The sequence below is a fragment of the Hyperolius riggenbachi genome, chromosome 1, assembly GCF_040937935.1.
Source record: "Hyperolius riggenbachi isolate aHypRig1 chromosome 1, aHypRig1.pri, whole genome shotgun sequence".
Lineage (NCBI taxonomy): Eukaryota > Metazoa > Chordata > Amphibia > Anura > Hyperoliidae > Hyperolius > Hyperolius riggenbachi.
The window spans coordinates 480,088,867-480,100,933 of record NC_090646.1 but is presented as its reverse complement, the minus strand read 5'-3'; the positions used below and the strand labels follow the sequence as shown (position 1 = coordinate 480,100,933).

Genomic DNA, 12,067 nt, shown 5'->3' with positions numbered 1-12,067 from the left:
AAACTGTGTTAACACAAATTAACGTTAACGTTCGCTTGTCAACGCAAATTTATCGCATGAACGCGACCGTTAACGCGCGATAACTGTTATCACGTGAAATTTCGCACAAAGCACTTTTCACAGTGTGCTAAATGTTAGCATCGTTTTGTAAATCAAGCCCAATGTCTCCACTAAAATGGAGTGGCCATCCCCTATCGTCTCCACAGTGCCACCTAGCAGCAAGTTGGAGTAGAAGCACAGTATGTAAATACATTGTATCTTTTGCTGAGTTCTGGCCTCTTTGTACCTATGGATGAGAACATGGGCAGCTAAAACTGGGGCCTTCAGGAGGCAGGGTGACTTAAAAGGGGTGCAAATGAGTATTTTGGTTGTGTACTTAAGCACAGAAACAAATATATTTTTTGTGTTTTATTTATATTTTGTACTGTATTTCTGTAAAACATTATGTTATCCACTAATCGCAATAGTAGATATCCAAAGTAGTGAAAACTAGCAACAAGCAAAACTCTTGTTGAGGATTTTTTTTTTTTTTTTTTTAATGCTTTTTTTTAAACCGCGACCTTATAGTCAAGGGGCCAGTGGCGCAATGGATAACGCGTCTGACTACGGATCAGAAGATTCCAGGTTCGACTCCTGGCTGGCTCGCATTGACATTTTTAATTTTTTGGGTTACACTTGATGGACAGACTAACTGTAACCACTTGTTTGCACTAAACTGCGCTAAGCAGAATTATGTCCGCACGCACGACAAGTCAAGAGCAATGCACTGCATGTAATGTATTGCATTCGGCTCTTCTCATCGTGCAGTAAGACTTTACTCATGTTAAGGCCAGTGCACACCAAAGAGTGCTAGCTTATTCGCAAACACTTAGTGCTTTTTGAAGAGATTTTTCTAGGTGATTCTAGGCATGTGCCTCGCAATTTTCCAATCATGCCTACAATTTATGGAGCGTTTTGGTGTAGCGGTTTTTATATTTTGTTACAGTAGAGCTGTAACTGAACAGCTTCTGTAACAAACACGCTTGGAAAATCGCAATGATTTAGCATTTTTCAGAGCAATTTTCCACTTTCCTATACTTAACATTGAGGCTGAATCGCCTCAGAAATCAGCAAAAATGCTGCAGGACCGGAGTTCGCTTTTCGGGAAAAAACAAATCGCTCTGGTGTGCACTATCCCATTGAAATACATTAGCCAATCGCTTTTCAAAGTGCAAGCATTTTTAAAAATGCTCAGAATCACTCTTGGTGTGCACCAGCCCTTATTCTGCTTACCGCAGTTTAGTGCGTACACCCCTATGGAACTTCACATATTTTTGACAAAATAAAAATTAAATAGCGCAAGGCCAAGAATAAAGGACACACCTTTAAAGGGAACCTGTACTGAGTACAATTATTTAAAATAAACACATGAGGTAACTTCAAATGAACATTAAATAGTTACCTTGCCATCAGTTCCTCTCAGAAGCTCATCATTTTCTTCTGACAATAATCCCTTCTAGTTCTGACAACATTTTGTCAGAAATGAAATATATCAGTTGCTGTCAGTTATAGCTGAGTGGACAACTGATGTGCCCGGTAATGTTCATGTTTCCCTATTGCTCAAGTGGGCGATGTTACAGTTTAACAGTGTGCTGACCAGAAAGCTGTTATGGGGTAATGGCCATTTTCAAAATGGAGGACAGAGCATTCCATCGATCACAGCGGACAAACAGGACGCGGGAGAGGAGAAAGAGATTGAGGAGTAGACTACATGGGAGGTAAGTATGACTTGTTTATGTTTATTTTGACTTTTAATTTTCAGTTCAGGTTTTCTTTAAAGGACAACTGTACTGAGATAGATATGGAGGCTGCCATATTTATTTCTTTACAAACAATACCAGCTGCCTGGCTTTCCTGATTATCCTCTGCTTCTAATATTAGCCATAGACCCTGAACAAGCATGCAGCAGATCTGATGTTCCTGACATTATTGTCAGATCTGACTGGATTAGCTGCAAGCTTGTTTCTGATGTGATTCAATCACTACTGACAGCCAAATAGACCAGCAGAGCTGCCAGGCAACTGGTATTGTTTAAAAGGAATCAAATATGGCAGCCGCCATATTCTTCTCAAGACAGTTGTCCTTTAAATAGCTGGTATTTATGGGAAGTCCATTCTTGTGTATACATTAGATTTCCAAGTGAAAGAGCCTCATATGAATTGAAGGAATGTGCGAGTTCTACTCTAGTTGCATTTAAATGTTCTACATTACCATTTTGTGATTTAATCTAAAGAGACATTTGAGTTACAATAGAAAGGCTAAAGCAGGCCATACACTGGCTCGATTCACGGCCGTTTCGACAGCAGATCCGATCCTGGGATCGGATCGGCTGCCAATCGCTTGCGCTAAACGCACCCGCCGATCCGATTTCCTCCCGAAATCGGATCGGTCCGTCGATCGCGCCGTGCGGGAAATTACCCTCGATCGCCCGGCGGTAGGAGCGCGTCGCTTGCGGCGTACGATTCGGGCCCGATCCGAGCATGTATACATTACCTGAAGCTGGCTCCGGGGTCCTCTTCTCCTCGCTGCACCGCATTTCCGCATGTCCCAGTGTACGCTTATACTTCCTGTGTCACTCCGGTGACCAGGAAGTTGAAATAGAGGGCGCTCTATTTGAACTTCCTGGTCACGGAGTAACACAGGAAGCGCCGGGATGGAGCAAGAACAGCGGTGCGGTGCAGTGCGGAGAAGACGCCCGGGAGCCAGCCTCAGGTAATGTATACGGGGGGGGGGGGGGGACAGGCGGCAGGAGCAGCTGAACAGATTGTGATCGGTTTCAGGCTGAAATCGATTCACAATCTGTTTGCAGTAAAGGCAGCCATACGATCCCTATCTGATCAGATTCGATCAGATAGGGATCTGTCAGCTGGTCGATCTAATGGCACATCGACCAGTGTATGGCCACCTTAATGGTGCTACTATCAATCTAAGCAGTTTGCCTTCCTGTATACTTATCCTTACCTTCTGGGCATAGCCTTTGTGATGTCCAAGTGATTCTCTTACTTTCTCTGCCAGATCTGAAGGGAAGAACATTTCTGTATCTGTCACCATGTCACAATTAAAGGAGTGTCACAATTAATTACAGCTTTCAATACTCAACTAATTGCTTTACTCATTAAAGTTATCATTTGTCAAATCACACGTCAATACATTTAGTTGTTCTAGTTTACTTTTAAGATTCTTTACTTAATTTTATGAATGTATTTATTTGTGCAAGCCACTATTTTTTGTGCAAGCCACTACTTTCAGAACGGTTCTATGTTCTTAGTCACAACATTTTAGTAGTGAGGCTGACTGCCTGTTTTATAGATTCATTGCCCTTTCATGAGGCAGTGGAATGCAGTCATTTAAATTCTACCGTATACACTGCAGAGACCTTTAGGCTTGGTTCCGACTACGCCAGATGCACAACAGTGGGTTTACTGCACGTCCTGAGCAGGTACACTGTGTCCTGTCGCAAGTCCGCCAACATGTTTCCACTACTCACCGTTGTGCATCCGTTCCACTGCCGCCACCACTGTTTGGGTCCCCGCTACCGCCTGGGTCCTGCACCGCTGCAGCCACTGTCACTCAGCTCCATTGCAGAGCACACTTGCTGGTATATTAAGTCGATTAGAGTCCTGGCAAAAGCAGGCCCCCATCGGATCACAATAAGAATCCTGCCTAGCAACAGGGAGGATTCTCATTGGTCCACCACTCGGTGAACCAATGAGAATCCTTCCTGTTGCTAGGCAGGATTCTCATTGCGATCCAATGGGGGCCTTCTACTGCCAGGACTCTGATCTATATACTGTCCGTTCTCAGATTCAGTCGGCATCCTCTTCTACACAATATTTTCCTGTTAGTTAATGGTTTAACCACTTCCCGACCGCCGCATGTACAAATGGCGGCCGGGAAGTGGACCCCGCAAGGACCGCCGCATGTACAAATGGCGGCGGTCTTTGTATGGGCATGGGCGGAGTGATTGCGTCATCCGTGACGCGATCCTCAGCCGGGGATCGATAGCCGGCAATTTAGTCTCAGCTCGCCGGCCATTTAGCAGCGCCGGCGAGCGGAGGAATATAAAAATCCGCCAATCAAATGCGTATAAGACACTTTGTTAGGTAAACAAAGTGCCTTATACGTGCTTCCTCCTCGCCTCGTGGTCTCATTGTTCCAGAGACCACCAGCGAGGAGGAAGCCATTTTAAGTGCACAAGCCACATTGGTTTTTTTTGTACCTAGCCCCCCTGATCTCCCACCCCAGCCTTCAGACCCCCCCCCCCTGATCACCTCAGCAGACCCCTGCCAGCACCCTTGCACCCCTCTAAACCCCCCCCCCACCTGCCACTAACTATCAACGCTATCCCTTAGTTTAGGTCCCTAACTGCCTCCTAATCACCCCTGATCCCCCCCTACCTTTAGATCACCCCCAGACCCCATCCCAGACTACCCCCCTGTATACTGTATACATCTGTATACAGCTACCTTACCCCCTGATCCCCCTCTGATCACCTGTCTATCACCCCTCAGCACCCCCACCCATCAGAGCAGACACTAACTGCCCCGCGGGGACAACCGATCACCTGCCCAGACCCTCGATTGCCCTCATACCCCCCTCCTGATTACATCCTCTGCGCATTGTTTACATCTGTCCTCCCCAGCAATCACTAACTGATCTTCGATCAGTAACCCCCTGTGTCTGCCTCTCATCAGATCAGGACTCAGTCTGCCCTGTGCGGGCTCCTGATCAACCCCCCACCCCCTCAAATCGCCCTCAGACCCCCCTAATCACCGTCCGAGTGCATTGTATTTGACTGTGCTGTGATTGTATTCGATTGTGCTGAAATTGTATTTGATTGTCCCGTGATCTGCTTCGATTGTCCCGTGATTGTTTGATTGCCTCTGAGACCCCACTTCCCGCCAACCCCAACACCCCCCCCCCCCCCACCTCCAACCACCACCTTCCGAGTGCATCAGATTTGCTTGTGCTGTGATTGGATTCGATTGTGCTGTAATTGTATTTGATTGTCCTGTGATTGTTTGATTGCCTCTGAGACCCCACTCGCCACCACCCCCAATACCTCTCCAATACTCCCTTTTGCTAGGTAGGTGCTCTTTTTTTCTGGGTAGTCTCGGAGGAAAACCCCATAAATTTAGCAGTCCACAATGGCAAGAAGGGGGCTTTCCGATGAGGAGGTATACAGGTACATGGACCAGTCGGATGAGTGCATTTGGGTAGACTCAGCCGACGAATCATCCGGGTCCGAATTTGAACCTGTGGAAAGCAGTGGTTCTCGGACCGAAAGTGATGACGAGGTTTTGGTCCCGGCTAGAGCCAGGTGTACCTGACCCCATGTCGTTAGACCGCAGGTGGCGCAGGATCCGCCTCAAGGGCAGCAGGGTGGTGCTAGCGCTGATGAGAGTTTTCTTGGTGAGGCAGGCACCAGCAGCGCAGCATCTCCTGGACTTAGTACCAGTACTTCCGTAGACCCTGGTGAAGTGGTGAGCGCCAGCATGGAAGTTGAAACTGGTACGGTGGCATGTGCAGTAGTACCCCCGTCGCAGCCACCAAGAAGAAGACGGGCCCGTAGTACCCATAGACTCCCAGAGGTGCTGGCACATCCAGATTGGCAATCCCCTGATTCCGCCGCACCCGTAGTGCCCCCTTTCACCGCCCAGTCTGGAGTTCAGGTGGCGACAGCTTATCTAGGAACGGCCCTAGACTTTTTGCAGCTGTTCATCACCCAGGTTCTCTTGGACTTAATTGTAGTTGAGACCAACTGTAAAGCCACACAATTCATCACCGAGCACCCGGAGAGCAGCTATGCCCAGCCTTTCCGGTGGAAACCAGTCCAAGTTTCCGACATTAAAATCTTTTTGGCCCTTATCCTTCACTTGGGACTAATGAAACAGAATGTATTGCGGTCGTATTGGTCTACGAACCCAGTACATCATGTTCCCTTGTACCCTGCTGCCATGTCCAGGACACAATTTGAGTAAATCCTGCGCTTCCTGCACTTCAACGACGACAAAACCTGTCATGAAAAGGGCCACCCTGCTTATGACCGGCTCCACAAAATTCGGCCCCTCATAGACCACCTGTCATCAACATTTGCAGATGCTTATACCCCTGAACAGAACATCTGCGTAGACGAGTCCCTCTTACGCTTTACCGGGCGCCTTGGCATCAAACAGTACATCCCAAGCAAGCGCGCCCGGTATGGGGTGAAACTGTATAAGCTCTGTGCAAGGGCCACAGGCTATACATCTTATTTTAGGGTCTATGAGGGAAAAGAATCAAAATTGGAGCCGGTCGGATGCCCTGACTACCTGGGGAGCAGTGGAAAGGTTGTGTGGGACTTGGTGTCACCCTTGTTCCAGAAGGGGTACCATCTTTATGTGGACGACTATTACACAAGTGTGGCCCTCTATCAGCACTTAAAGTTAGAAGGAATCCGATGCTGTGGCACTGCGCGGCCTAGTCGCCAGGGCTTCCCCCAATGGCTCGTTACCACCAGACTTGAACGGGGGCAGAGGGCTGCCTTGCGTACTGACGACCTGCTTGCGGTGAAATGGAGGGACAAGAGGGACGTTTACTTTCTGTCCACCATTCACACAGACACGACAGTCCAAATTCAACGGGCAACTGAGGTCATTGAAAAGCCCCTTGTCGTCCACGAATATAATGTCAATATGGGAGGGGTGGACTTCAATGACCAGAGGTTAGCGCCCTATCTAATTTCCCGGAAAACAAGACGCTGGTATAAGAAAGTGTCTTTTTATCTGATTTAATTGGCAGTTTACAACAGCTTTGTTCTCTACAGTAAGGCTGGGAGAACTGGATCTTTCCTTCAATTTCAGGAACAGATCGTTCTGGACATCCTGTATCCAGGAGGTGCCAGGCCCCCCCCCCCAGATGCAACTAGCCGACTGCATGGAAGGCATTACGCCTATCAGCTTCCGTGTGCCCCAGGTCAACGCATCCGAAGAAAATGTTGCCGTGTCTGCAGCAGGGCTGGAACAAGGACTGACACTGTTTATTATTGTCCCCGCTGTCCTGACCACCCTGGCCTATGCGTAGGGGAGTGTTTTGAGAGGTACCACGAGCAGGTACACTATTAGAACCTAGGGAACTCCAGACACAGGAGTAGGCACACACTCAGTGGTCTTTCGCACATTGTCCCAGGGGGAGGAGAGGTAAGCTTGAAAACCAAACAGGTAAGCATAAAAGTCGGAAGAAGGATCGGTTTCCATGCTTGATATTGCTGATCTGTCCTGGGTTGGCGATATAAGATGGCATGTTTGAATTTCCCTTGAGTGTGGACACCCCCGGTTTATATGTGATTTGGGCCTATGATGATGCTTTAATGCCACACAGAGTCATCTCTATTGGCAGGCATATTGCTGTATCCTACAGGCATAATGCTGTATACTAAAGTTCTGAGGTCCAGTCACATAAGTTGGTGGCTCACCCTGAGTGCAGGGTGGCACGGGGTGTCTCTCTCCTGAGGTTATCACTGCCATTGATGTGGAGGAAGATCTGCCATTGATGTTCAGCAAGGTATGTTTGCAGTTCATTTTTCCTTTCAGCCCAGAGTGCATTACCTGTATACCCAATATAAGGAGTATAGCAGAAACTCCTAATACTGGCCATACATGTAATGATTGCAGAGACCCTAAAATGCCAGGACAGACTCCACAAATGACCCCATTTTGGAAAGAGGACACCCAAAAGTATTATGTGAGGTGCACGGTGAGTTCATAGAAGATTTTAGTTTTTTTCACAAGTTAGCAAAATTATTTTTTTTTTAACAAAGTGTCATTTTCCGTTAACTTGTGACAAAAAATAAAATTTTCAATGACCTCATCATTCCCCTCATGGAATACCTTGTTGTGTATTCTTTCCAAAATGGGGTCATTTGTGGAGTTTGTTAACTGTCCTGGCAAGTGGGTGGGGTGCTAAATTTTGAGCACCCCTGTAAAGCCTAAAGGTACTCATTGGACTCTGGGCCCCTTAGCGCAGTTAGGGTGCAAAAAAGTGCCACACGTGGTATCGCTGTACTGGGGAGAAGTAGTACAATGTGTTTTGGGGTGTATTTTTACACATACCCATGCTGGGTGGGAGAAATACCTCTGTAAATGACGATCTTTTGATTTTTTTTTTTACACACAATTGTCCATTTACAGAGATATTTCTCCCACCCAGCATGGGTATGTGTAAAAATATACCCCAAAACACATTGTACTACTTCTCCTGAGTACGGCAATACCACATGTGTGGCACTTTTTTGCACCCTAACTGCGCTAAGGGGCCCAAAGTCCAATGAGTACCTTTAGGATTTCAAGGGTCATTTTGCGGCATTTGGTTTCCAGACCACTCCTCACGGTTTAGGGCCCCTAAAATGCCAGGGCAGTATAGGAACCCCACAAATGACCCCATTTTAGAAAGAAGACATACCAAGGTATTCCGTTAGGAGTATGGTGAGTTCATAGAAGATTTTATTTTTTGTCACAAGTTAGCGGAAATTGATTTGTATTGTTTTTTTTCACAAAGTGTCACTTTCCGCTAACTTGTGACAAAAAATAAAATCTTCTATGAACTCACCATACTCCTAACAGAATACCTTGGGGTGTCTTCTTTCTAAAATGGAGTCATTTGTGGGGTTCCTATACTGCCCTGGCATTTTAGGGGCCCTAAACCGTGAGGAGTAGTCTGGAAATCAAATGCCGCAAAATGACCTGTGAAATCCTAAAGGTACTCATTGGACTTTGGGCCCCTTAGCGCAGTTAGGGTGCAAAAAAGTGCTACACATGTGCTACACATGTGGTATCGCCGTACTCGGGAGAAGTAGTACAATGTGTTTTGGGGTGTATTTTTACACATACCCCAAGCAAAATTGCTTATTTGTTTTTTCACCAAGTATGAGGAATTGTTCAGGTGTTGTACCTAGATTTCAGGTACTGCTTTGCCAAATTACGTCCATTTTCACGCTAAATTTCGCGCAAAGCACTTTTCACAGCGTGATAACAGTTATCACTGCTTTGTGAATCAAGCCCCATGTGTTCACCCAAGATATTCTGGGAGTTCTTGCTAACTTTAAGGAACCCTCGGCATCCCTTCCTGGTTGGTAACTGTCGTAAATATTCACTCGACCATTGTACCTTATTTTCCCTGGAGAAGGTGGTATAAAACTGTAAGACTGCTTTTGCACAGATGATTGTTGAACAGTTCAGCTACCTAGCTGCTGGTCACGAGGATGGCAGAAACTGTAACACCACATGTTATTGTTTGACACATGGTGGTGTTACCTGGTGGGAAAAAAGGGACTACTGTAGTCGCATCTAAGCATGGATGCAGCTGCGCTCACATGTGACTCCATAGGGAGGCTGCCCTTCTAGTGAAGGAAGAACCTTCAGTCTCTCGTGAAAAAAGGGCCTTATTCTTACATGAGCTCACTGCCGAGGTACTTCGGTCAAAGCACAGCACTTTATCCAACTCAGACTAACTGGATAACCGAATCTTATAAGCTTTTGCATACATGGACTCAGCGATACCTGTATCTGCCCAGCCAGCATGCGTAGTATGAGGAAGTGTGTTTGCCTGCATGTGATGCTGTTTAGGTGGCTTGTAACCTAATACTGTGATAATTAGGCAGTTTTTCTCCAACCACTCTAGCATGATTGATTTTTTTTGCATATCCAATGCTTGAATAGTTCAGTTAACTGTGGTTCTTTGTTTTATTTTGTTTGCTGTGTCTTATTGGGTTGCATGCAGCTAAAGGCGGGCATATATTAGCGAAAGCCACCAGATCGACTATCAGATAGATCTCGCTATAATCAAATCTGATCAGACAGGGATCCATTACGTGCCCACACACTGCATACAGATTTCCGCATTATTTCTATTGGAAAGTGTCCATACTAGCGCCGCTGCCTTCGCCTGCTGGGCCCCAGGTCTCCCCCATGTAATGTATACCCCTGATAATGTAATGTGTACCCTACGGGCTCACCTATTCACTGATGCACCTCCTCCTGAATCTTTTATCTATGACCACCAGCGGCACCTGTACCCAGTGGCACGTGTGACCTCGTACATGCAGTCAGGTCACATAGAGGTAAGGTAAGGTGAGCCAGGGGGTGGGGAGTACACATTACACTACTGGGGGTATACACATTACACATGGGAGGAGACCGGACGGGGGTCCGATGGGAAATTGAATCCTGTTCAAAAGGGCTCAGCCAGCTCTTTCCAGCATGCAGGATCGGTCGATTTTAGACACAACCCCCACCTACATCTAACACTAACCCAGTGCGCAGCTATACTTTACTCAAACGCTCACTAATGCCAGAGTCGCTCGGCTATATATAGCCCATTCCTGAATTACTGCTAGCTGGCATACAGCGGCACTCAATTCACCAGGCATGCCTTGCAACCAACTTCACACCTCTGTCTGTCGCACAGCTAAGGAGCTATGGGCCCAAATGCAAGTTTTACATTGGGTCCACCAAGCACTTCATACATAACAATTGATACAGTGCACCAAAACAGGCCAAGGACTATAGTACCACAGTGTCAGAGGTGCAAGAAGGCGATGGGGCATGGGGAACAGTTTGTTAACTACTATTCAAAGCAGCTATAGAATTGATTATTACCAGCAGACGACCAGGAAGAGGCCCTCTGGCATAAGACCCTGGTGCGGACGCAACCTCTGCATCCAGTGGCGTAGCTGAGGAGCTGTGGGCCCCGATGCAAGTTTTACAATGGGGCCCCCCCAAGCAATCAATACATAACAATTAATACGGCGCACAAAAACCTGCCAATGGCAACTACAGTGTCAGAGGTGCAAGAAGGGAATAGGAAGTAGTTTGTTAAAGATTACCACTGTTCAAAGTATCTATAGAAGTGATTATTATGAGCACAGGACCAATAGAGAGCTAATACTGTGGTTGAGGGAGGGTCCTCCGGGGCCCCTCTGGCCCAAGGGCCCCGATGCGGTCGCTACCTCTGCACCCCCTATTGCTACGCCCCTGTCTGCATCCACTAATGCTATGACACTGCCTCTATCTCCACCATGTTCTGTTGAGATAATCACTATCAACGTGACTATGTTTACAGCCCCTTATAAAGAAGTTATTAGGCCTTATTATCTGTGGCAATGTACTGCTGAACAACGGAGGTTAGAAGAAATGACTAATGTTTTTTTTGCTTACCATGCTTCAGTTTTGGAGAATCTTTTTACTCTAGAGCTCAACCTAAGCTAGCTTATCCTGTCTCTGTAACCGGTGCGAGCTTTCCAACTAGTAACTAAATGCATGTATCGGAAGCATATCATGCACCGAACCTGTTCAGCAGACAACCAGCAGGGGGCAGCATTGCATAACGTCTCAATTATTTGTGCTGGAAATGTACCCGTCCATTGGAAATGTACCCGTCCATCCTACATCTACGTAATTTTGCGTCATAATGCGATTTCAGATAAATACTCGTGCGAGTGCTTAATATTGAAATCCCTCAATAGCAACAGTAATGTCTGAGCAAGTATTGAACTACGTGACATTAGGCGGAGTTGTAATCTGAAAACCTCCTAATGCACAGCGTGCTTGTTTTACAGCAGGGAAACGTGTATTGTGCCCAGATGATAAACTGACGTAAAAAAACAGACGACGTAAGAGTCGAAATGCTACGGAGCTCCGAACATTCACTAGGATTTAAGGGTGAGTTAAGCACAGAAAAAGTGTTTAGAAGGCCCCAGCGAGATTTGAACTCGCGACCCCTGGTTTACAAGACCAGTGCTCTAACCCCTGAGCTATGGAGCCACCTGACAATGATTTTTGAAACTATGCTTTATAGAAAACGTCTGGAGATCATTTTTTTTTTGTCACTGCTGAAGGATAAGAGAAACAAAAGTTTGCTTTCCTAAAACAGAAAGAATTTGCGATAATTCAGGTTGGAGTGAGCTTGAGATGTCTCCCAGTGCAACACTGTTGAATATATGCAAATTAACCATTGTACCCTTAGGCCCCGTTCACACTTGCGTTTTGGCAAG

At 46.5% G+C, this 12,067-nt stretch overlaps 1 long non-coding RNA gene and 2 other non-coding genes across 3 annotated transcripts in view; 1 reads left to right on the top strand and 2 right to left on the bottom strand.

The window, feature by feature from the left end:
- Positions 1-11,363, bottom strand: part of LOC137554828 (uncharacterized) — a 39,073-nt gene extending 27,710 nt beyond the window's left edge. The window contains exons 1-2 of the long non-coding RNA XR_011027550.1: positions 11,232-11,363; positions 3,001-3,080 (exon numbers count right to left, since the gene is read on the bottom strand). This is a non-coding gene — a long non-coding RNA (uncharacterized lncRNA). The remainder of the gene's footprint in view (positions 1-3,000; positions 3,081-11,231) is intronic.
- TRNAR-ACG (transfer RNA arginine (anticodon ACG)) lies at positions 573-645 on the top strand. Its single transcript has one exon. It is a non-coding gene; the product is annotated as a tRNA-Arg (tRNA).
- A 401-nt stretch (positions 11,364-11,764) lies between the features above and the next one.
- Positions 11,765-11,837, bottom strand: TRNAT-UGU (transfer RNA threonine (anticodon UGU)). The gene has a single exon. It is a non-coding gene; the product is annotated as a tRNA-Thr (tRNA).
- Between the last annotated feature and the right edge of the window lie 230 nt (positions 11,838-12,067).